The sequence below is a fragment of the Zootoca vivipara genome, chromosome 14 (assembly GCF_963506605.1).
Source record: "Zootoca vivipara chromosome 14, rZooViv1.1, whole genome shotgun sequence".
NCBI lineage: Eukaryota > Metazoa > Chordata > Lepidosauria > Squamata > Lacertidae > Zootoca > Zootoca vivipara.
Genome location: NC_083289.1, coordinates 3,929,876 through 3,953,168, shown reverse-complemented (window position 1 = coordinate 3,953,168; position 23,293 = coordinate 3,929,876). Strand labels below are relative to the sequence as shown.

At 42.3% G+C, this 23,293-nt stretch overlaps 1 protein-coding gene across 1 annotated transcript in view; it reads left to right on the top strand.

Moving 5' to 3' along the window:
- Positions 1–23,293, top strand: part of OTUD7A (OTU deubiquitinase 7A) — a 98,748-nt gene that overhangs the window by 6,410 nt on the left and 69,045 nt on the right. Inside the window, exon 2 of the mRNA XM_035131410.2 lies at positions 16,918–17,049. The gene's annotated coding sequence lies outside the window, so the exon portion shown is untranslated. The remainder of the gene's footprint in view (positions 1–16,917; positions 17,050–23,293) is intronic.

Genomic DNA, 23,293 nt, shown 5'->3' with positions numbered 1-23,293 from the left:
ATGTTTTGTCTGGAAAAAAGGAGACTAAGAGGAGATACAATAGCCATCTTCATATATCTGAAGGGCTGCCACATGGAAGAGGGAACAAGCTTTTCTTCTCCTGCTCTAGAGGTTAGGACTCAAACCAATGGCTTCAAGTTATAAGACAGGAGATTCTGACCAAACATCAGAAAGAACTTTCTGACAGTAAGAGCTGTTGGGCACTGGAATAGATTCCCTTGGGAGTTTGTGCGCTCTCCGACACTGGAGGTTTTTAAGCAAAGTTTGGATGGCCCTGTGTCATGGATGCTTTAGCTGAGGTTCCTGCATTGCAGGGGGTTGGACTAGATGACCCTTGGGTACCTTCCAACTCACAATCAATCAATAAACTTTATTTGCATAGCCAACAGCCATAGCAACAGAATACACACAAAATAGAATTAAATCAACATGAATAAAAGAATATATGACTATGATTATCGTTTAAAAGGTAGCCCTTAATCTCATTGCACCCTCGATGAATCTGGCAACTTTTGATCTGATAGAAGAAAAAACAACTTTTGATCTGATAGAAGAAAAAACAACATGGCCTCAGTTGGGCGGCCTGGGATAGTTAGAAGTAGGGGTGTAACTCTACCATTCTATGATTCTACTAGCTATGCTGAATATGTTCTCTCTCCACTATTGGAGGTCGTATGCCTCTGTATACCAGTTGTATATTCAAGTAGGAATCCAAGTGGGCAGAATGCCACTGCCTTCTACTTGTAAGCTTCCAATAGGTATCTGGTTTCCCAGGGCTCTTTCTAGCTTCTTATCCATAGTTATGGTAGCACATCACAAACTATGGTGTGCTGAAGTTGTAGATGGTTTATCCAGTGCAAATGATTAGTGATGGAGTTGCAAGTGTATAGTATAAGAATTTTTAAAAACACGTTACATTGTGTAATAACCTCATTGTACTTTTAGGCCTGTGGTTCAATCTGTAATCTGAATAGTACTGGAAGGGGGAATTTTCTAATTTTTCCATCTTACTGAATGCTCCATTTTAATAAGAATTTGCTTTACTGTGTTGCCTTAAGTAAAATGAATTAATGCTTTAAAATGAAAAATCAGTGGTTTTAAAAGTCATTCTTCAAAAGAGCTGGTAGAAAGCAGCTAAAGCAGCAATTTGTATTTTTCTAAGGAGGAAAGTTGGAACTTGGTCAGTGAATCTTTCAAAATTGAAGGTTGCAGATTCCCTTCTTCTTTTCAATTTTTAAAAGACTTTTTAGATCAGTGTTTCTCAACCAGTGTGCCTCCAGATGTTTTGGGACTACAACTCCCATCATCCCTAGCTAGCAAGACCAGTGGTCAGGAATGATGGGAGTTGTAGTCCCAAAACATCTGGAGGCACACTGGTTGAGAAACACTGTTTTAGATTGAGATATTGGTCATGTAACATTGAACCACAGCTTAATTAAACTTTGTTTTGATTTGAACAAGACAATGTGACAAAGACCATGCTTTGCTCCCCTGTTCCATTTCTTCAGCCCACTGAGAAGGAAATCAGAGACTGGCCTGCTAAGTGTGAAGCAGCACTCATGGTTTGTCTGCTAACAAACCACAGTGTTAATCCAAGGATTGTTGGAAGACGAAGCTAATAATGAATGCCGGTTTGCATGCTGCTGTAGCTCCTGGCACGCTGATGAAAAGAGTGGGCGAGGAGCAAAGTGCACCTTTACATTATTTTATTTGTCTGCTGTCCTTAAAATGAGTCAAGAACAATGAACATCAAACATATAAAATATACAAAATGTTTTATACAATACAGTAAGCTAAATTATATAAAACAAAACAAAATAGCACCTTTAAGAATTGTAATTGATCATTTAAAACAAATATATGTAAATTGGTAATGAGGAGCTATCCACTTATTTATCAGATTGTGGCAGCCTGGGCAAGTAACAGTGTTTTCAGTTGGTGTATGAAACCTAACTATGTGTGGGACAGATATGCTTCTAAATGTGGGTCGTTCCAGAATTGGGACCCTAGAACAGATAAAGCTTTTCTACACATCCCCTCAACCCCAGACTTGGTGGGGGATGCAAGCAGAGCCCCCACCCCCTTAGGTTTTGAACTGGTTGGTATTGGAGGAGGTAACCAATTGGAGGAGCGAACCAGAGCAGCACATGGAAACGCCATTTACCTTCCCGCTGTAGTGATACCTATTTATCTACTTGCACTTTGACGTGCTTTCAAACTGCTAGGTTGGCAGGAGCAAGGACCGAGCAACGGGAGCTCACCCCATCGCGGGGATTCGAACCGCCAACCTTCTGAATGGCAAGCCCTAGGCTCTGTGGGCCCCAAGCTGTATATCGTTTTGCAATCCACCATTGACACTTATACCAAGCCTAGTAGCATACAGGCAGCCATTGCAGAACTTTGTAAGGTGATCCTACTTCATTGATCCAGTTAATAACTTGGCAGCCACATTCTGTCATAGTTGCTGATTCTGGGCCATTTTCAAGTGTAGCTCCAGGTGGAGCACATTGCAATAATCCAAACATGAGGTCACTGGAGTATGGATTTCAGATAGCAGGATCTCCCATTCCAGGAACAGGCCAACTGGTGAAAGACTGTACTTGCCACCTAGACCTCCAATGACGACTGTTGATCATTGTCCACAAATGGTGAACCTGCTCCATCCAGGGGGAAGACAAGAGAGGAATCTAGGGTATAGAAGCATATCCTGATAAGGACACTCTGCAGTGCTGGGGATACACTGTACTATTTTATTCTTTTGATGAAGAGTGGTATATAAATTTTAATAATAATAATAATAATAATAATAATAATAATAATAATAATAATAATAATTTGTGTGTTGAGGCTTTACTTGTTTATTTTTTAAAAGCAATCTTTTTGTTATACACACAGGCTTAGGTCGAGAGACAGCGGAGTCTGCTTCTGGGGGTGAAGTCAAACTGCTGTGTTAGCAACACCCAATTGACCTCCCCAGCGTCCAAGCCTGGGCAGTGTGTATGGCAGTGCTGGGCTGCCCAGATCAAGGGTCCTCACTGCTGTGGTCCATTGGAAAGCAGAGCAAGATGTTTGGCACTAGCTTTGCAGAAGTACCCGGAAGGAGGCATGCAGGGCGCCATCCAACCCCCTTAGGGACTCCATTCCAGATTTGTGTTGAGTTTACTCCTGAGCTTTTTCTTCTCCCAAAGATATCCCACAAGGCAGTGGATGTTTCAGATAATAGTTTTTCTTTTCCTAGATGGGCTACTTTCCCAGGGCGATGAGCTGCATCTGCCCTCACATGCTCTATAGCACATGCAGCAGGGCTGAGCAATGTATGGCTTTCAACATTGTGATATATCACCAGTTAAGCATTGCAATATACCAGTATACAGTGGTACCTCTCTACTTACGAAGGCAATCCATTTTGCACCCCCAAAAGTCCGTAAGTAGAGCGCTGCTACTTCTCATGTGTGAAGTGCGTAGATCGCCTCTACGCATGTGTGCATGACGAACCCAGAAGTAAACACTGGGTTTGCTGCGTTCGTAACCTGAAAAGCCGCAATGTGAAGCAAATGTAACACGAGGTATGACTATCTTGATAGAACTATGGAGAGATGAACAGGGTAATGTCCTGGCTACTTAGAGGTCTAAAACTGAAACATTTTTTCTTACCCTTAGCATACTGCTACAACTATTATTTTATAGTACAGAGCAACAGGGGTGGCAGGAATCATGAGAAAAGCGATGACCGGATCCGCATTTCCCCCCAGATCATGATTTTTTGTGTAGCACACACATACATAGTGACTCGTGATATATTCCCATGTTGAATATTATTAAACTGTTACCATGGAATGGATTTCAAACAGATTTGGATGATGTATTGATACAACGCCCGGCCCTAATGTGCAGAAACTGCCTTCTTGAGCTACTAGTGGGCTCATCCACTCCATCCAACAGAGCCTGTCTTCGCATGCAAGGGAAGTTCCTAACTCACAGAGGGTTTGAGTCCCATCAGCTACCCACACCTGATTTAACTGGCCAGGCAAAGCCATTCCTGGGATTGTGGCCACTGTTGCATGTTGACAGTGCAGGGTGGGGCTCAAGGGTGGACAAACTACCCCAGAAGGAGCCCACCAGAGGTGCTACCCCTCCCCTAACACCCCATATATCCCTTGTTGAGCAACAACAGCTCTAGCAACTTTTGTTGTTTTTGAACATAAAGTTGTTATACCAGTGATTTAAAAAAAATACAAGTAGTATTTTTCTCTGATTTGTTCATTTTTAAATAATTGAACACAAAAGTATTTCCTAGGGTTTTTTTAAAAAACAAATATTCAAGTAAAACTAATTCATGCTTTGAATATCAAGATAGTAAATGGAGAAAATGTATGGACAACATTTCCGGTCTGAACTTCATGTTTCCATTGAAATAAATTGCATACTTAGGTCAACAGTATTTTTGAAGATCAAGTAAGCTATTACTTTAATCTTAATTGCCGCAAATAAATGCAATAAATATAATTACAATAATTTTTTAACCGAAGTTTTAATGAATCTTGTAACGAGGATAAAGAAAAACAGGAATTGCAGACTTTCAGACACAAGTTTTTAAGAATAATTAGTATTTGTCACAGCTTCATGCAGCCGTCGATTTTATTACTGGACAGCTAGGCTGTTTTAGTTGTGAGAACTGCAACAATCACATGAAAGCTGCTCCTGCAGATAAATGGTAAACAAATCAATTGGCAATCTCAACTAATGATGTGTGTTGGCCCTTTGAGGCCAGGGCAGGTATTAATTGCCTATATAGCAAATAGTTATGCTTAAGAACATGGGTAGGAAAACTAAGGCCCGGGGGCTGGATCCGGCCCAAGTGCCTTCTAAATCTGGTCCGCGGACGGTCCAGGAATCAGCTGTTTTTACATGAGTAGAATGTGTGCTTTTGTTTAAGATGCATCTCTGGGTTATTTGTGGGGCATAGGAATTCGTTCAAACCCCCCATCCAGTCCAGCCCCCCACAATGTCTGAGGGACAGTGGATCGGCCCCCTGCTGAAAAAGTTTTCTGACCCCTGGTTAAGAAGGTCAAGGGAGTGTACAAACACCATGAAGTTCTTTTACTAAATCAGATGTATTCAATTTGCCTTTCTGGAGTGAAAATCCAAACCAGTTAAAATAACTTTAGTTTAAAATACTTTAAAATACTAGCCAAACAAATCTGAATAAAAATAAATACAAGCGAAAGGAGTGTCACGCCACAAATAATGGTCTCTATTTAGATCTCTGTGTCTCCTTTACAGTTCATGGCTATATTGTCCAGAGTCTTATTTCTCATCTTTTTGACCGCCCAAGCAGAAAAGGCAACTTAATGAGTCACTGAAAGAGACATCTTTCCTCTATGGACGGTAAAGTGAGAAATCGCCTCCTGGGTCCAAGGTATAGTAAGTAGTGCAAGATGTCTTCCCCGTGCAGCTCACATATACAGTGGTACCTTGGTTTGTGAACAGTCTGCTTCGCGTACATTTTGGATTATGAACATGTCAAACCCAGAAGTGTGTGTCCGGTTTGCGAACTTTTTTTGGATTACGAACAAATGTTTTTGTTTACGTACAATTTTTTTGGGATTACGAACAAATTTTTTGGCAAAAGCGTGCCTTGGGTTATGACCTGTTTTGGTTTATGAATGGACCTCCGGAATGGATTATGGTAGTAAACCAAGGTACCACTGTACTATGTCTTCATATGGTACCCTGCTGTATTGTCCATCCGGGACGGCAGACGGCATAGCTTTGAAAACACAGCTCAGTAAAAGCGAATCTAAGTGAGGCTGGCCAGAGATTTGACAAATAAATGGCTCTAAAATGGACCTTTTTTAGAAGGGGGAACCAAGGAGAGCATTTAGAGGATTTGATTGCTTGCAGATCATGTAGTGATTCTGTCCAGTGGCACCAATCTCTTAATTGGTGTGAAGTGGAAATGTAAAATCTTTTGAAACGTGGTTAAATTTAATACTGAAAACATTTAATACAGTCTTACCTTGGTTGTCGAATGCCTTGGTACTCAGACGTTTTGGTTCCCGAACGACGCAAACCCAGAAGTGTGTGTTTGCAAATGTTTTTTGGAAGCCGAACGTCCAACGTGGCTTCCAATTGAGTGCAGGAAGCTCCTGAAGCCAATCAGAAGCTGCGCCTTGGTTTTTGAACTGTTCCAGGAGTCAAACAGACTCCCAGAATGGATTACGTTCGACAACCAAGGTACCACTGTACTGAAAAATTTGTTATTGTGACCCACCTAACCTATTGTATTTTCAAATCTGTGGGTGCAAAGGAAGTTGTGAACCATGTGCACTTTGAACAATGAGCATCTTTTGTAAATGAGGGCTATGGGAGTTAGTCAAACAGTTGCTTCTTCTGGGTGAATGTAGTATGTCCGGGGGGGGGGGGGAGGGTGTCGCGAATTCCTTCACGGCGCTTTAGCAGAGATGTTAAGAGTTCCAGTTTCTTTAGTGCAGTATATTTATTGTGAGCTATATACAAATATCTACAGGCAGTTTATACACAAGCAGTTCATACACTCTCTAAACCTCTCACTGACCACACCCTTCTACACCACCACCACACCAACACTGCTGGATAGGTTTCCCCTTTAAACCACTGACAGCCAATCAACTGACAGCACATTACTGCTGAGTCATTCTGACCCAGCACTTCTACAGAAAGTATTGCATCAGCCAGTTTCACTTTACTAGTACACTCAGGCCTGCAGACTTACTATTTCACACAGCATTCTGTGGATCCCAACAGCCCTTTTCAGTACAAAGGCCCTTTAATAGTAGTGGATAAGTTTTCACATTGTTCATGAGTCTTGAAGTTCTTGAGATTCACACTTTCATGTTCATCATAATTTTTGATTTTGAGAGCGTGGTGATAAAATACAACTGTGATCTCTTTCTACTGGTGCTGTGAATTAGGGATGCAATGATATGGTGCGTCCAGATTTAACAGTTTTGCTCTCCTCTCAATCTTTGCTTAGTTAAATTAGGTCATTGAATATATTGGTTTCTAAATGCAAATGGAAGAACCAGAGACCCTTCAAATGTAGTTACAAATATCTTATAAAAACATTAGACTTCACCCTGATCTGTATTCAGGACTGTGTCCTTTCCCCTCCCCCTCCTTCCTTCCCTTCCCCTTGATCAAAGAGGGCAGGTGTCTTCTGAGCATTTCTCACAGTGATGAATGGCTGGTTCACATAGTTTTGTGCTTGTGGCCAGTGCCAGCTGACCTTGGGCATGCACACAGATGAATGGGAAATGAAATGTTATATATGAACCGGACAATCACAGATGTACATCTGCAGCGATTCCTGTTCTTGCCACAGCCATTCAGTCTCATTCATGTCAGTGGATTGGTGAAACTGATTAGCCCAGCTAGCAATTGTCTTATATCCCAATCTGTGCCACTTTTTATGGAAAAAATAAAACTATTTTTAAAACAAATGATATATTAAAACTGCATGTTTGTTGACATGATGTCACCCTAAGAACAGAAAAGGAGTTCTGCTGGATAAGACCAGTCTAGCCCATCCTTCTGTTCCCTCTGTCCCTGCTCCCCAACAACTAGTATTTGGAGGCATGCTGCTTCTGATCCTGATAACAACATATAACCAACCTGCTTAGTAGCCATTGATAGCCTTATCCTCCAAGGGTTAATGGCATAGCTTTTAATATCAGCTACTTATTGCCATCACATTTTGTGGTAGGAAATTCCATAAATTAACGGGGGGGGGGGTAGTGTGGTTGAAGTTATTATTTGATATAAAATGTGTATAAAGTATGAGGTCCTTTTTGTGGTATTGTTGCCCTTTACGCCAGAGGAAATGATTTTAAAAATGAGGGAATATGAAAATTGAGAGTGAGGAGCTTCAATTCTTTTAGGATCCTTGAAAGCATCTTAAAACCACTGTAATAAAAGCTTAAATGAATTGTATACCATAGGCTGGAAAAAGTTTGAACAATTATAAGAGGATGCCAGTTTGGTTAATGAACAGAATTAAGGAAGCTGTAAAAGGTGAGAGGGCTTCCTTTAAAATTAGGAAGTCATAGGAGGAAAATATGAAAGAGCATGATTTTTGGCCAAAAAAAAGTACCGGTAAGATGACAATTGGGCAGTAAAAAAAGATTTTGCAGATTTATTACTAAAAACAACAAACAATACTACAACAAACAATAGCAAGAGTGACAGAATCACTTGGAGAGAACTAGTTTAGGATATATGGGAGACATGTCCATTGATATTTCTAAGCTGCTTTTCAACTTTTCCCTCATTTTGTGATAAAGCCTTCTGTGCTAGGCTATTGTACCTTGTTAGTGTGACTCCTGGAAATGGGGGCAGTACCCAAAACCTCTCAAATGCCCCTCTCATGCCATTAGCTCTTCAGGTGAAATACTGCTCTTTATGCCTGTTTTCAGACGTTGGGTATTATTTATGTCTGAAGTCTTCTCTGTAGTGTGTTACTTTGAGGAATTCTGCTCACTCTTGATTTTAGAAAAGTGGTAAAGCAACCTTATTGAAAAGGGCTTTGGGTTTTTTTGAAGGAATTGCAGCAGCTTTATGAATTTCTGTTACAGTAGTTGTTTTGTTCTTAAGTAGACCTGGGTGATGTATTGATCCATCGCCCTGGACTGGTATGAGGGCCAGAGTCTGGTGGCTGCTTCACCCAGCGGTATATTGCGGGTGAAGCAGCCACCGCTCCTGAGTCCCCCTGCTACTGGAGGGTGAAGTCGCCACAGCGCTCTGGCCCTCATACCGCAGAGGGAGGAGCAAGCTGCCCTGGTGAGGGACTGGAGCCGATACAGCTTGTTCCTCCCTTCTTTAAACTTTTCCACAGAGGGGTGGGCGACTTTAGCGAAACCCCCACTCTGACTTGTCTGACAAGCTGGAGGCAGGGCAGGGGGTTGATCAGCTGAGAAGCGGGCTTCCTTGAGCCAGAGTGGGGGCTTCGTTAAACTGCTCTGCTGAGGGGCGTGCAGCTGCCCATGCCCCTCAGCCATAGCTGCCAAGTCTCCCGTATTCCCTGGGAAACCCCCGTTTTTCCAGCTGTCCCCAGCCGAAAAAACGGATTTTTTTGTTTCCCCCCGGTTTATTCTGGCGCGGTGGCCATTTTGGAACTGGGCGGAGCATGCTCAGAAGCGACTTTTGATGCTGCTTTGCCCAGTTCCAAAATGGCTGCAGCGTGACCTCTGGTGCGGCAGCCATTATGGAACAGGGCAGAGCAGCATCAAAAGTCGCTTCTGAGCATGCTCCGCCCAGTTCCAAAATGGCGGCAGCGCTACTTCCAGTTTGCTACTTCCGGTCCAGTCCCTTATTTCTCAGGCCGGAACTTGGCAGGTATGCCCTCAGCAGAGCAGTTTAAAGAAGCCAGCCACCTGTGTCTCAACTGCTTTTGCATTGGCGGGCAGGGGGTGGGCAGGTTACCTCTTTTTCCCAGGAGGCAGAGGCAGCAGCAGCCTGCCCGCTCGCCCCCACTTGCCCACCTGTGCCAAGGCAGTGGCAGCTGAGACAGCTGCGCAAATGGAGTGTTTGCCTGCCTGTCTGCCTGCCTGCCTGCTTCAGTCCCTTAGCCCGGACAGGACAGGGAGGTGCTGGAGGAGGAGGAAGCTTCGCCCTGTGCCTTGCGTGGCTGGGCTCCTTCTGTGTGCTGGGCGCTGGAGGAGGCTGTGGATTTGCCCACCTGGCCTGGACAGGAATAGGCAGAAGCTGCGCACGGTGATGCTAATGGTCTCTTTGGCAGGCAACTGCCTTCTTCCTCCCCGCTTCCTTTCCGACATTGTAATGTACTACCATATCGCAAAGTTTAGCTGGTGGTCTATTACAGTGTTGGAAAACAGACATCAGCCAGCCCTATTCTTAATACTGGAATTTTAATACTATAAGCTACTGAACTACACTATTGTTGTGCATTTTCATTGATTAACAGTTGCTTAGATGACCAGTGTGCTGGAGAGATAGGATATACTTTTAAAGAAATAAATACATTAATAGAGACTAAGTGGGAATGTGATGCAAAAAGCCAGATGGAAAGGAAGAGGGGTTGATTGTGTTCCTTATCCATGGTGTTTCCCTTTCTTTGTGTATAACTAGCAGAAAACTGATTTTTAAATTCTCTTGTTAGGACTGCTTTTTGTTTTATTAAGCTATAAGTGGCAGAAAAGAGAATGTTGTGGGGTTGAGTTCAGCTCAGTGTGTAGAGAGAACACACTAGTTGAAATAGAAAGGGTATTAGGATTTGCACTAAACATTGTTTTTCATACCAATAACATAGCCCCTAGTTGGACATAAAAACAGAATTGCCTGAGCATTCTCACTGTGCTGGGAAATATAACTCTGCTTCTATATTACTGAAGACTGCATAAAAAGCAAGTACTTCTCTTAAATGCTTCTCTTATAGGAAAGGACTTTGACATCTTCAGATTCTGTGAGCAGCATGAGAAAGCAAGCTTGTTCTTGTGCAGATCTCAGATGGATAATATTCAGTGACTTTTCCTCCACAATCCTTTTCCGTAAGTGATGGACTCAATTATTATAATTTTACTCAATGTGTACCATTGCTAGTATATTAGTGTAACTGACATTTTAAATGCAAATAATAAAATCAAACAAAGGCTGGATTTAGACACATCTAAAAGGTGTTTCAGGAAAATGCGTTGTAAAGCTCAAAGTGTTGGTGAAAGATGGAACTCCACAGCGCCACCTGGTGTCACAGTCTTATAATGCAAATAGAACGATTTTTCTTTACTAATGTACCGTAGCTGAGTCCAAAATTTAATCTTTACAGATTGCCAGTAGTATGCACAGAGCTATTGGGGAGCACTAACTGGTTGGCCATTAGCCAACCACTGAAAGAAACTAGCAGTAGTGATAAGAGTAATTCATGCCTTTAAAGATAGGCTTCTGATACTTCATTCCTAACAACCTGTATCAGTAGGGGATATATGTAATGAAGATCACTTTCACCTGTGGTTTGCAAAGCTTCCATTGACATATGCATCAAATAAGTGTGCCTCTGTTTACTGCCTGCCCTCTATAATTGTATTTATAGACAGGTTTTGAAAATGATAGTTTAGCAGGAATCTACTACAACTAACAACTCTTCAGGCTTCCCTATAGTTACCCACCTTGCACTTTCACAACCGCCTCACTCTACAAAGAATAGTATCAAGGCCAAGATGGAGAAATTGAACACTAATATCCAGGAAAGGTTTGATGCTGGTTCAGCAGTTGTTCACCAGAGGTTCCCCTTTGACTTAAAGCTATGAGCAGCATATAATAAAATCAGGAATGAATTGTACTGTTAAGAGTATTGGCAGGCTTATGTTCTCTGTTGGGTTCCTGTGAATTGTGAAAATTGTGAATTTTCACTGAACTTGAAAATATGGCAATTTAGAAGATGACATTTTGTTAATATTTTTCTCCCCGCCCCCTTCCTTTCTCTCTGGCTTGCAGTTGCATTGAGCTCCTAGAATTTACACTGTGCAGTTGAACGCCATAATTTTCTGGGGTAGGACAGATTCTAGAGAATGGCCCTTAAATGTTCCTTTGTATACATTGATTTTCTTTTGATGACTAAGCATGTGGTGTTCACTTCTGGTTGTTGTTTTTTACCATTCCTGTAAGTGTGTGCTGTTTGATTGATTGTCCAAGACTGCTTTCCCCCTCATGTACTAAAGCAAATTACTATTGATGCAGTATTGCAGAAACCGCTGTGCTCCAGGAGACAATGTAATTCTACAAATGGCTCCACAGTTTGTCTTTAGGTTCAGTTTGCTCAGGGACTGTTGTATTTTACTTTTTTAAACTACCTCCAGCTTCCTGCTCCTAGATCTGTACCTGTACGTTGATCCTTTCTGCATATGCTTGGATAAAGGGAAGAGAAGGCCTTGCCTCATCCATGCATGCCCAGTGTCTCAGATTCAAGCCTCAACATCTCCAGAGGGCTGCTGCTAGTCAGAATAATAGACAATCCTGAGTTAGTTCAATTGTCTAACCTGGTATAAGGCAGCAGTTTATGTTCTTATGATGAATATAATTTCTCTTGCATATCACTTTAATTTTAAAACTCCATAAGATTAATCTGAAATAGTGTTGCTGTTATTGGCCAGAATGAAATTAAATGAACTGAAGAGATTGGCTGGTGTGATGCTGATCTCCCCTGTCAATGTATATCTCTTTAAAATTGGCTACAAGCCATCAGGAATATAATCCTTGATGGGGCTACAGTACATCTAGCCACCAAACACTGCCACTTGTGGCCAGGGAAATGCAGCCAGATGGGCGGGGTATAAACATTGCTGTCTTCTTTATTGCTGTTGTAGTTAGCCTTCTCAAGGTCATGCAGAAATATCTGGCCTTCATATTAATTAATTATCATATTAATTATGATAAATCTAAATCACTCTTTTGGAACATCAGACCTCAGGCCCAATTGTTTTTCAGCGTGACCTTGGGGATAAAGCTCAGGACTCAGACTCTGAGAAATCTGAAGGAATCTGTCTTACCTTTTTCAATTTAATATTCCAGGTCCTTCATATAATGTCCCCCCACAAAAAGATCAGTGGATGGCATTCAATCCTCAGCAAGTTTGTTTTACAAGCTCAAAAGGCCAGGGTTTCATCATTTATTCTGTACACAAAGTCCTGGTTGGGGGTTTGGCCTTCTACATACAGGCAACCCCTCTTTTGTGTGTGTTCAAAGAACATGTGACCTGTGTATGTGCAGGCTGTTTTTGGATCCGGAAGAGGGCATAATGGGAGCCCCATGGGGCAGGCTTCTGTGTGCTCCACTAACATGCTTGATGACCCAGAAAGCAACCCCTGTACAAATCAGGGTTGCCCCTACACAATTTTATTTTGAAGCTTTCCAGATCTATCAGGTAGTTCCAATACTGACTCCCACAGTGGGTAGCTGTGAAGGAACTGGAATTACCCTCCCCACACTTGCAGTAGAAGGGAACAGCAAAATAATCAGCATAGGCATGATGACTATGTAGAACCTCCACTTTCAGAAACTGTAAGCCACAGAATACTACTTGCTGGGGAGAAGGAAAGGATATTTGCCTCCAATCTCTGGGGGTTTTTTTTATAGGCTACTCAGACATTGGTCACTGTGGGAAGCAGGATGCTGGTCTAGAGAAATCTCTGCTCTTAATCCATCAAGGGTCTATTTGTTTCTGAAAGAGAGAGTATTTCAAGGCCAGAAAAGGGTGAAAATAGGTCCCATGTTGCATGGTGGAATGAAAAGTGGTTCCCAGTTCTGAAAAGGTTGCAGACTCCTGCTCTAGACAACTGAGACAATTGCTTATAGATTTGCTGGGATAGTCCCAGCAAATCAAGCTCTCTAACTCAGTATTTATCTTCAGCACCCAGGAGGCTTTTTCTTGATAACACACATTGCAGCTGCATCCTTTCCTTTGTCTGTTTATATAATGCCACTTTTCTTCGTTTTCTTGGCATTTTAACTGGGATCCCCCCCCATTCACTAATGAAACCACGTCTGAGGCTACCCATTGCCTTCCAGTTTGGTCTTATACTTAAATCTCAAGACTGTTTACTTGATTGCACAAGCTTGCGAGCCTGGAAAAATATTTACAGGCCAGCAACATCAAATTGTAGAAATCAGTGACACATTTTAGATATGCATAAGACTGAAAAATAAATTTCATTACTATGGGATCTGGGTGATTAGCTTGTTTTTCTATCCCTTGTAAAAATGCATTTACAGCATTTTGTTTTCAACATGAAATAACCCTTATACTGGTTGTTTGTGTCCAAATATATATCTGATTTTTTTTTTAAAAAAATCTTCATTGTGTTATATTTTTTAGAAGAGGAAATTGAGAGAGGTAGTGGTTTGCAAAGCAAAAGGAAGGAGCAGAAAGATATGGAATGTCAAGTTATTAGCAAAAATATAAAAATATAAAAATGTTACAAACAACACATTAAAAAAACAAAATACATCCCATCCTACATTCCAAAAAATTACACCAAAAATAAAACAACCAAAAAACAACCACCCTCACCAAAATCATACACTACACGCCAAAATAAATGACAACCCCAAGTAGAGAAATAAAACATTGCAAACAGCACAATAAAAAAACCAGCGCCACATCCTACATTCAAAACACCTACTCCAAAATTAGAAAATCCAAATAACCAAACAAACAAACAAACAAACAAACCACAAAACACACAACAATGCCCAAATCATACAACACCCACCAAAATAAATGACAACCCCAAAAATAAAATTAAACAATAGTAACTTCTGCTTCTCATGTTCTTATTTCAAATATATATATATATATATATATATATATATATATATATATATATGTATGTTCACGATGCGTGCGCAGGGGCCAATATATGGAGATACAGGGGGGAGGGGCCAACACTCCCCAGGGACAACCGAGGGCTTAGACAAAAGTGCATGCTGGGAAATAGAACCCAAAAGCTGACAGTTCCTTCTCCAAGGGTGGGGGCACAAGTATGGAAATACAGGGGGGAGGGAGCAACACTCCCCGGGGACAACAGAGGGCTCAGACAAAAGTGCATGCTGGGAAACAGAACCCAGAATCTGACAGTTCCTTCTCCAAGGGTGAGGGCCAAGGTATGGAGAAACATTCCCCGGAGACAACAGAGGGCTCACTTTCCATTTTTGAGCTAACAAAACATGGGCCATAGTTGTTGCATACATAAATAACCTTTTCTGACACTTTGGGATTTCTGTCTGAGTTATCAGACAGCAGAAAGGACTCTGTTTTTTGCGGGAAAGTAATTTAAAAATAAAATAAAAATAAAATCAGTTCATTACAAATCATTTCCCAATACTCTCTTACATGTCCACCACATGCAAAATAACGTTCCCCTCTCCTCTTTACACTTCCAGCACTTACCGTACCTGATTCTGTCTTGTGAATCTTAGCAAGCCTACTCAGAGTTAGATACCATTTATGAATCATTTTCTCTTTCAAAGAATAACATGCTGTGAATTTCAAGTCACTTTTCCAATGTTTCTCCCAGAGGAGAACTAACTAAAAAAGATTGGCAACTTAAGTTGACAGAATATGCAGAACTTGCAGATTGTGTCCTATATCTGTGGCCCAGTGTGTCATTGAGGCTTTAACTAGGTCGTGTTTTGTTGCCCATTCTAATAACAGGTTATACATTTTAGGCAAATGTTTATCTTTGTTTTGCAAGAGTTCTTTTTTGAATTGTGAACTTTGGTCTGAAAAAAACATTCTTTCTATCTAATTTCAACATATCATATTACTGATGATATCTGATATCTTTAGATCCTTGCCATTTTTAAGACTGACTAAAATGTGTTCCCAAATCTATTTATAATATTTCATCTACCCTGTCAGCAATTCTTACCTGGCCTGTTATTATTATTTTTAAATACTCAATCACACAAAGAAAGCCTAGATGAGAGTAGTAGGAATACTCGTACTTGTACTCCTATACGTTGTGTATGGACTATTGGGGGGGGAGGCTTTTTTAAAACTGCAGATTAGGCTTCAATTGGCACTACTGAATAAGGACTAAAATGCTCTCTATATCTCAAATTGCCACAGGTTTGATAAAAAATTTTCTGGAATCTAGTATTTGTACATTCTTAATTGTTGTATCCATACTTGCTCTCAAAAAATACTTTGAAATTACACTGGATTCCAATTTGTGCAACATTTATCCACAATATATATTTTTCATACCAGGATCAAGTCTAGAATTTGTGAAGTAATAGAAAAGAAAAAGACCTCCATGTGTGATCAGAATCCTTTACTATCACTGCCCATGCTCACAGGAATAGGAGCTGACCTCTTGGGGCTTTCGTATTCATTTTCTCTCCTCCTCTCTTTGTTGGAGAAATCAAGTACTGAGTGTTTTAAAACTGAAGGTCTAATCCTATTGCTGTCTTTAATTAGCTTTGCAAAGTGAACGTAATAATCAAATTAGCGTTGGACAGAGAAAGCTGTCATGTGGGAGCGATACCAGTGAAGGATTTTCAGACATTATTTTGATGTACATGTTATTGTGTGAATATTTTTTCTGCTGTATTTAATAGGGAATAAATGCTTCTAGTTATCTAGCTATTGAGTGTGGTCTGAATACATTCAAAGCCCTCTGCATTTTTGCCCTGACATTATCTTATGGTTGCTTTTAACACCTGCTGCACTGTCATCACACAACACAAGCTGATTTGTTAGCTCCCTTATTTCTGGTTATGGAGAAGATGCAGGAAAATAATTATAGATCTCTTCCTGAGCCCAGTCCATACAAGTCCATGCAGTTCATAAATGTACACCACTAAAATTACACCTGTCACATCCTAATAAGTAGAGGCTTGACAGGCATATGTCAAGAATGCTTTGATGGTGTTTCCTGCTTGGCAGGGGGTTGGACTGGATGGCCCTTGTGGTCTCTTCCAACTCTATGATTCTAATAGATTTTAGAGGCCAGCTAGACTACAGTCTTGAGCCAGAAAAACTGGAACAGCTAGGAAAATGTTTCCTAGCCATTTGGTTCCGGGCAAATACCACATGAATACACACGAAACCACCTGTCCTTGATGCAAGATCCCACAGCAAGCATTTGAGTCATTCACCTCTTGGTTTTTTATGCTTTCTTGTCTATTTACTCTTCTAGACAGTTGCCTCATTTATTGTTTGCATGCTGCAGTTGCAAAGCAAGAATCAAGCATCTATTACTTATTGCACTGGACAGCTAAATGAGCAAAGGCATGGCAGAGGATCAGTTATTCATATATGCAGCTGAATCCCATACGCTGCTTGTCATTAATACAATACATTCATTAAGCTGAGTATGGTAGTGCGATGAATTTCATACTAACAGGCATTCTGTTTCCTTACAGATTTCTCAGGGGACGCAACTTATTCACACACTCTACCGTGATAAAAATGAACTGTTGTCTTCATTGAAAAGAAGCGGTATAAGGTCCACCTAACACATGCCGCCCAAAACGGTTACTTAAAGTCTACGGAAAGTAAGTCAAATGGACCACTTAACGATAGCTTTAAGAATCTCTCTAGCTATTTTGGGATGAAGAGCAGACAGCCTTAACAAGTGCACTAATTTTAGCAGGTTAAGACAGCTGCTGTTTATTCTTAAATAAAGCATATTGAAGAAATAGATCCTAGGGAAGGAAATGAACCCTTGCCCCATGTGACAAGCACTGTCCCAAACCATGTGACTGTAAACCAGTGGTGGTGTCTCTGTGTTAACTGTTTTATTTTGGTTTTTCTCCCCTGCTTTTCTTTCTGGGATTCTAATCTGCTCAGTGCATTAGATTGATTATTTATTTCTATATCATCCGGTCTCATCTTAATGATTTAACACAACTTGCAACAGTTTGGGAATCCTCAAAAATTAAACAAAAATGATGTATACTCTTTTTTGTTTTTATCTCTCAAAGTTATGTCATTTCTCACAGAATGAAAATGTTCACATATACACACACAGACACTCTTAATAAGAATAATATATCGCATTGTATCCCACAGAGTAAAATATAGCAGAGAAAAAGAGGCACATTAAGAAATGCTTCTTTGGAGGGAGAATTTTGGTGGAAACTTTATTTGATATACATCACAACCAATTCATATTATATTCTTTCCAGACACAGCATACATTTAAAGCATAATAATAATAATAATAATAATAATAATAATAATAATAATAATAATAAATTTATTATTTATACCCTGCCCATCTGACTGGGTTTCCCCAGCCACTCTGGGCGGCTTCCAACAAAAATATTAGATTACACTAATTTCTTAAAGATTAAAAGCTTCCCTAAACAGGGCTGCCTTCAGATGTTTTCTAAAAGTCTGGTAGTTGTTTTTCTCTTTGACATCTGGTGGAGGGTATTCTACAGGGCGGGTGCCACTACCGAGAAGTCCCTCTGCCTGGTTCCCTGTAACTTGGCTTCTTGCAGCGAGGAAACTACCAGAAGGCCCTCGGCACTGGACTGGCAGAGCGATGGAGATGGAGATGCTCCCTTAGGTATACTGGTCCAAGGCTGTTTAGGGCTTTAAAGGTCAGTGCCAATACTTTGAATTGTGCTCGGAAACGTACTGGGAGCCAATGCAGGTCTTTCAAGACTGGTGTTATGTGGTCTCAGCGGCTGCTCCCAGTCACCAGTCTAGCTGCCGCATTCTGGATTAATTGTAGTTTCCATGTCACCTTCAAAGGTAGCCCCGCATAGATCATATTGCAGTAATCCAAGCGAGAGATAACTAGAGCATGCACCACTCGGGCGAGACAGTCCGCGGGCAGGTAGGGTCTCAGCCTGCATACCAGATGGAGATGATGAACAGCTGCCTTGGATACAGAATTAACCTGCACCTCCATGGACAGTTGTGAGTCCAAAATGACTCCCAGGCTGCGCACCTGGTCCTTCAAGGGCACATTTACCCCATTCAGGACCCAGGGAGTCCTCCACACCTGCCTGCCTCCTGTCCCCCACAAACAGTACTTCTGTCTTCTCAGGATTCAACCTCAATCTGTTAGCCACCATCAAACCTCCAACTGCCTCCAGACACTCACACAGGACCTCCACCGCCTTCACTGGTTCTGATTTGAAAGAGAGGTAGAGCTGGGTATCATCTGCATACTGATGAACACCCAGCCCAACCCCCCCGATGATCTCTCCCAGTGGCTGCATGTAGATGTTAAAAAGCATGGGGGAGAGGACAGAACCCTGAGGCACCCCACAAGTGGTGGCACCCCAGGGGTCTGAGCACTCATCCCCCCCCCACTTTCTGGACACGGCCCAGGAGGAAGGAGCAGAACCACTGTATGACAGTGCCCCCAGCTCCCAACCCCTCTAGACGGTCCAGAAGGATGTTATGGTCGATGGTGTCAAAAGCCGCTGAGAGATCCAGCAGAACTAGGAAGCAGCTCTCACCTCTATCCCTAGCCTGCCGGAGATCATTGACCAGTGCGACCAAGGCAGTTTCAGTCCCATGATGAGGCCTGAATCCCAACTGGAAGGGATCCAAATGGTCCGCTTCTTCCAGGCGTGTCTGGAGTTGTTCAGCAACCACTCACTCAATCACCTTGCCCAAGAATGGAAGATTTGTGACTGGGCGATAGTTGGCCATATTGGCCGCATCTAAAGATGGTTTTTTAAGAAGCGGTTTAATAACTGCCTCTTTCAGCAGGTGTGGGAAGGCTCCCTCACAGAGAGAAGCATTCACCACCCCACAGAGCCCATCGCCCAGCCCTTCCCGGCTAGCATTTATAAGCCAGCATTGGCAAGGATCAAGTTTCACTCATCCAAGCAGCCTGTCCACATCCTTGGAGGTAACAGATTGAAATTGATCCCACGCAATTTGACTAGACAGGACTCTAGCACTCCCTCGCCCCGGCCCTGCTCCCACGGTGGAGTCTACCTCTTCCCGAATCTGAGCGAATTTATCTGCAAAAAACTTTGCAAAATCATTGCAGGAGATCATGTGGTCCGTGCTGGGCCCCGATGGAGCAGGTGGTTCCGCTAAATTGTGAACCACCTGAAAGAGTCTCCTGCTGCTGTTTTCTGCAGGTGCAATAGAGGCGGTGAAGAAAGTCTTCTTCATCGTCACTACCACCACTTGGTAGGCTCGACACTGAGCTCTAACCTGTGTCCCGTCAGCTTCAGAATGAGATATCCGCCACCGGCGCTCTAGCCGTCTCAGTGATTGTTTCATTGCCCTCAGATCCGTGGAAAACCACGGGGCTGTCCGGGCTCCATGCAATCGGAGAGGGCGCTTCGGAGCCAAACAGTCAATAGCCCTGGTTAACTCCACATTCCAGCGGGCCACAAGGGAATCGGCTGAAAGGCCACCAACATGGGATAAAGCATCCCCTACCACTCTCTGGAAACCATTTGGATCCATTAAGTGGCGGGGGCAGACCATCCGAAACGGTCCAACCTCCCTGCAGAGGGGAAGGGTTGCGGAGAAGTCCAGTTGCACCAGGAACTGCTGTGACCGTGGCACTTCTTTAGTTTCACTTTTCTTTAGTGTCAGATCACCAGCATCCATAGAGGTGAACACCAGGTCCAAGGCATGTCCGCAGCTATGAGTTTGGCCAGACTTATTCAGGGACAGCCCCATGGAGGCCATGCTTTCCACGAAGTCCCGAGCAGCCCCTTGTAAGGTCGTGTCGGCATGGATGTTAAAGTCCCCTAGGACAACCAAACTAGGTGTCTCCAGGAGAACATCTGCCACAACCTGGAGCAGCTCGGGCAGGGAATCCTTGGTGCAGCAGGGAGGTCGGTACACCAGAAGGAATCCTGTACTGCCCCTATTGCCCAACTTCCAGAACATGCACTCAAAGAACTGGGTCATCCCAATAGGACACCTGATGCAAACTAATGACTTCCTAAAAATCACTGCAACACCCCCCCTCCCCACCCACAAGGCCTGGGTTGATGTGCGTAAGCGAAACCTGGTGGACAAGCAGCAGCTAAAACAGGCCCATCTGCTTCATCCAACCAGGTCTCCGTTACATATGCCAGGTCAAGTCCTCCATCCGCGATCAAGTCATGGATGGCTGTGGTCTTATGAATCATTGACCTGGCATTGCACAGCAGCACCTTCAGGTCATGTGGGTATGCCTTGCTGATTCCAGTATCCATCCGGTCAGGACCAGACCCAGAGGCAGGGATAGTCCTCAGACAATGGCTAAACCTGCCTTCTCGGTAATGACATAGTCTGGTCTTAGCATAACTCCTCCTCCTACCCATGATCACTGACATTTGTTGTCCCAGTGCATCCCCCCCTGTGGAACCTGCCCCAGCCATTTTGTTGGCTGGGACCCACTCCCAGGCAGCCCTGACCCCTCCCATTAAGAACAAAATAAAACTGATGAAGTATGCATGCACACAAAAGCTCATACCAAAATAAAAACTTAGTTGGTCTTTAAGGTGCTACAGAAGGATTTTTTTTATTTTGTTTCGACTCAGACCAACACGGCTACCTACCTGTAAAATAAAACCTATATAAGCACACAACAAAAAACACAGTAAAACAATAAAACCAAAAACAATAAAAATTACAAATGTGCCAAAATTAAACAAATTCCCAAACCTGACTAAACATCCCTCCCATCCACCCCACCACAAAGTATTTAAAAAGGTAAAAAGAAAACAGTCATAACTTCCCCAAAAAATCATGAGAACTGTAGTTTGTCCACCACAGGGCTATAATTCCCAGCACCATTAATAAATTACAGTTCCCAGGAGTCTTTGGGGGAAGCCTTGTGCTTTAAAATGATGTAGCCATCTCCTATGAGTATGAATTTGAACGGTTTATATGTCCAGTCTCAGACTATCAGCGAGTTGCACTGCAGCTTCTCAGGGAAGGAGGTAGGCTTGTGTTCGGAATGGGTGGGATGTTGGTCCTTCTTCATTTGGACAGAGAGATCAAGAAAGTGAAGGAAATTAAGCTCACACGGTGTGTCATATAAATCAATAGTCAATGCTTATATTTTATGTTTCAGAATAGTAGTTTGATGCATTGTAAAGCAAAATAGCAGGTTATTGCCTTTAGTTGATGCTTTGAATCTCAGATTAATTATCCCTCTGAAACACATGAACTCTACTGATAATGAAGCACAATAAAATAAGCAAAAGGTTAAAAAAAAATATCCTGTATTTAAATACAAAGAAGTGATCAGCATGTAATCTGAAGAGCAATTTGCTCTCATCAGGGAATGTAACTAATTTTGGAATATGGCTTTTTAAAGCAACTCTCCAGCAATTTATAGTGTGCCTGTTTTTGAAAATGGGTTAAATACCTATTCAGATGAATAATTTGAAGAGAAAATGATTGACTTGAGAGCTAGGAGGAATTTCTTTTAGCTCCTAGACATTTAAAAGGACAAAACACTGTTCATTGATACTGATTTTAATGTACATTAGGATGAAACAGCATGAAGGTTGTAACTCTACATTGTTCCTATTCAGGGTTCATTACTCCACCAGCTCTTAACTAAGCACTCTAGCAGAGTTCTCAAACTTATTTGCCCTACCGCCCCATTCTCAGAAAAAAATTACTCTCACGCACACACACACGGAAATCTACCTTCTTTAAGTGAACAAACAAACAAAAAGATGCAGTGACAAATTTGTGTTCTTTTATGTATCTAAAACCCATGGGGAAGACTGGGATGAAGCCTGCCGCCTCGGTCCAATCTGCCCCAGGGCCAGGGCCAGTGCTACAACCTGCCAACCATTGGCTAAATAGGTAGGCAAGCTGAGATCCACTTCCTGGGCTTGGCTGAAGCCAAAAAGGGCTCACGGGGAAAACCCCTCACCTCCAGCATGACCGCTGGATCCAGAGGAGGCATTGTCGCTGCCCCACAATGGCGCCCGACCTGACAGTAGGCATCATTACAGAACAGGTGAAGCATGTACAAACAGGTTTTTTTAAATTCTCTTCTCTTCTTTATGCTTCCACCGCTCCCTTATTTTTATTCAATGCCCCCAAATTGCAACCAAGGCTGCTACCATCCCCTGGATTATTTCAGCACCCCCTAGAGGACAGACTCACCCACTTTGGTAAACACTATACTGTAGTGTTGATGGCAATGTAGCTCTCCAGTTTGGGACTTGCTGCAATCCACGTAATTTTTGAAGGGTTCAGGGCTGATTTCTAATCCGAAACCCAGATGATTTTTGTGTCTTAGAGTGCAAGGTTTAATACCCCATAACAAAATCTACTCCTCCCCTCCTGCCAAATATCGCATGAATTCTAAAGTGCTCAGGTTTGGGTCTCGTTGCCTTGAACTTTCCTTCAGCAGTGTTGGTTTGAGACATTAAACCTTGCTCCCTTTTCTTATAGGAAAGTTGGGCCTGGCTACCAGCCTTATAGGAAAGTTGGGCCTGGCTACACAGGTGGCCTAAAAATAATGAATAGACGGCGAAGCTGTTCATGGACCACGTTTTTAGGCTGCATGCAGTAAGAAAAGTAAAATAATTGAGATATTTTTATTTTTTAAAAATTATGCCACTTCCATGTGATCTGAAACTATATAAGAAAATCTGGAACAAGGTGGAGCAGGTAAATGTGAAGGAGGGAACTATGTTGGGATGGATGAACAAGGCAACTTCTGGAAGCATTGGGCGCACAAAATGAAGTCAAGTTGTTCACCTGTATTCTGTTGTTGTTGTTTATTGGATTTATATGCCACCCTATACCTGGAGGCCTCAGGGCTCAAGACTTGCCACAGCTCTCTAAACTTCA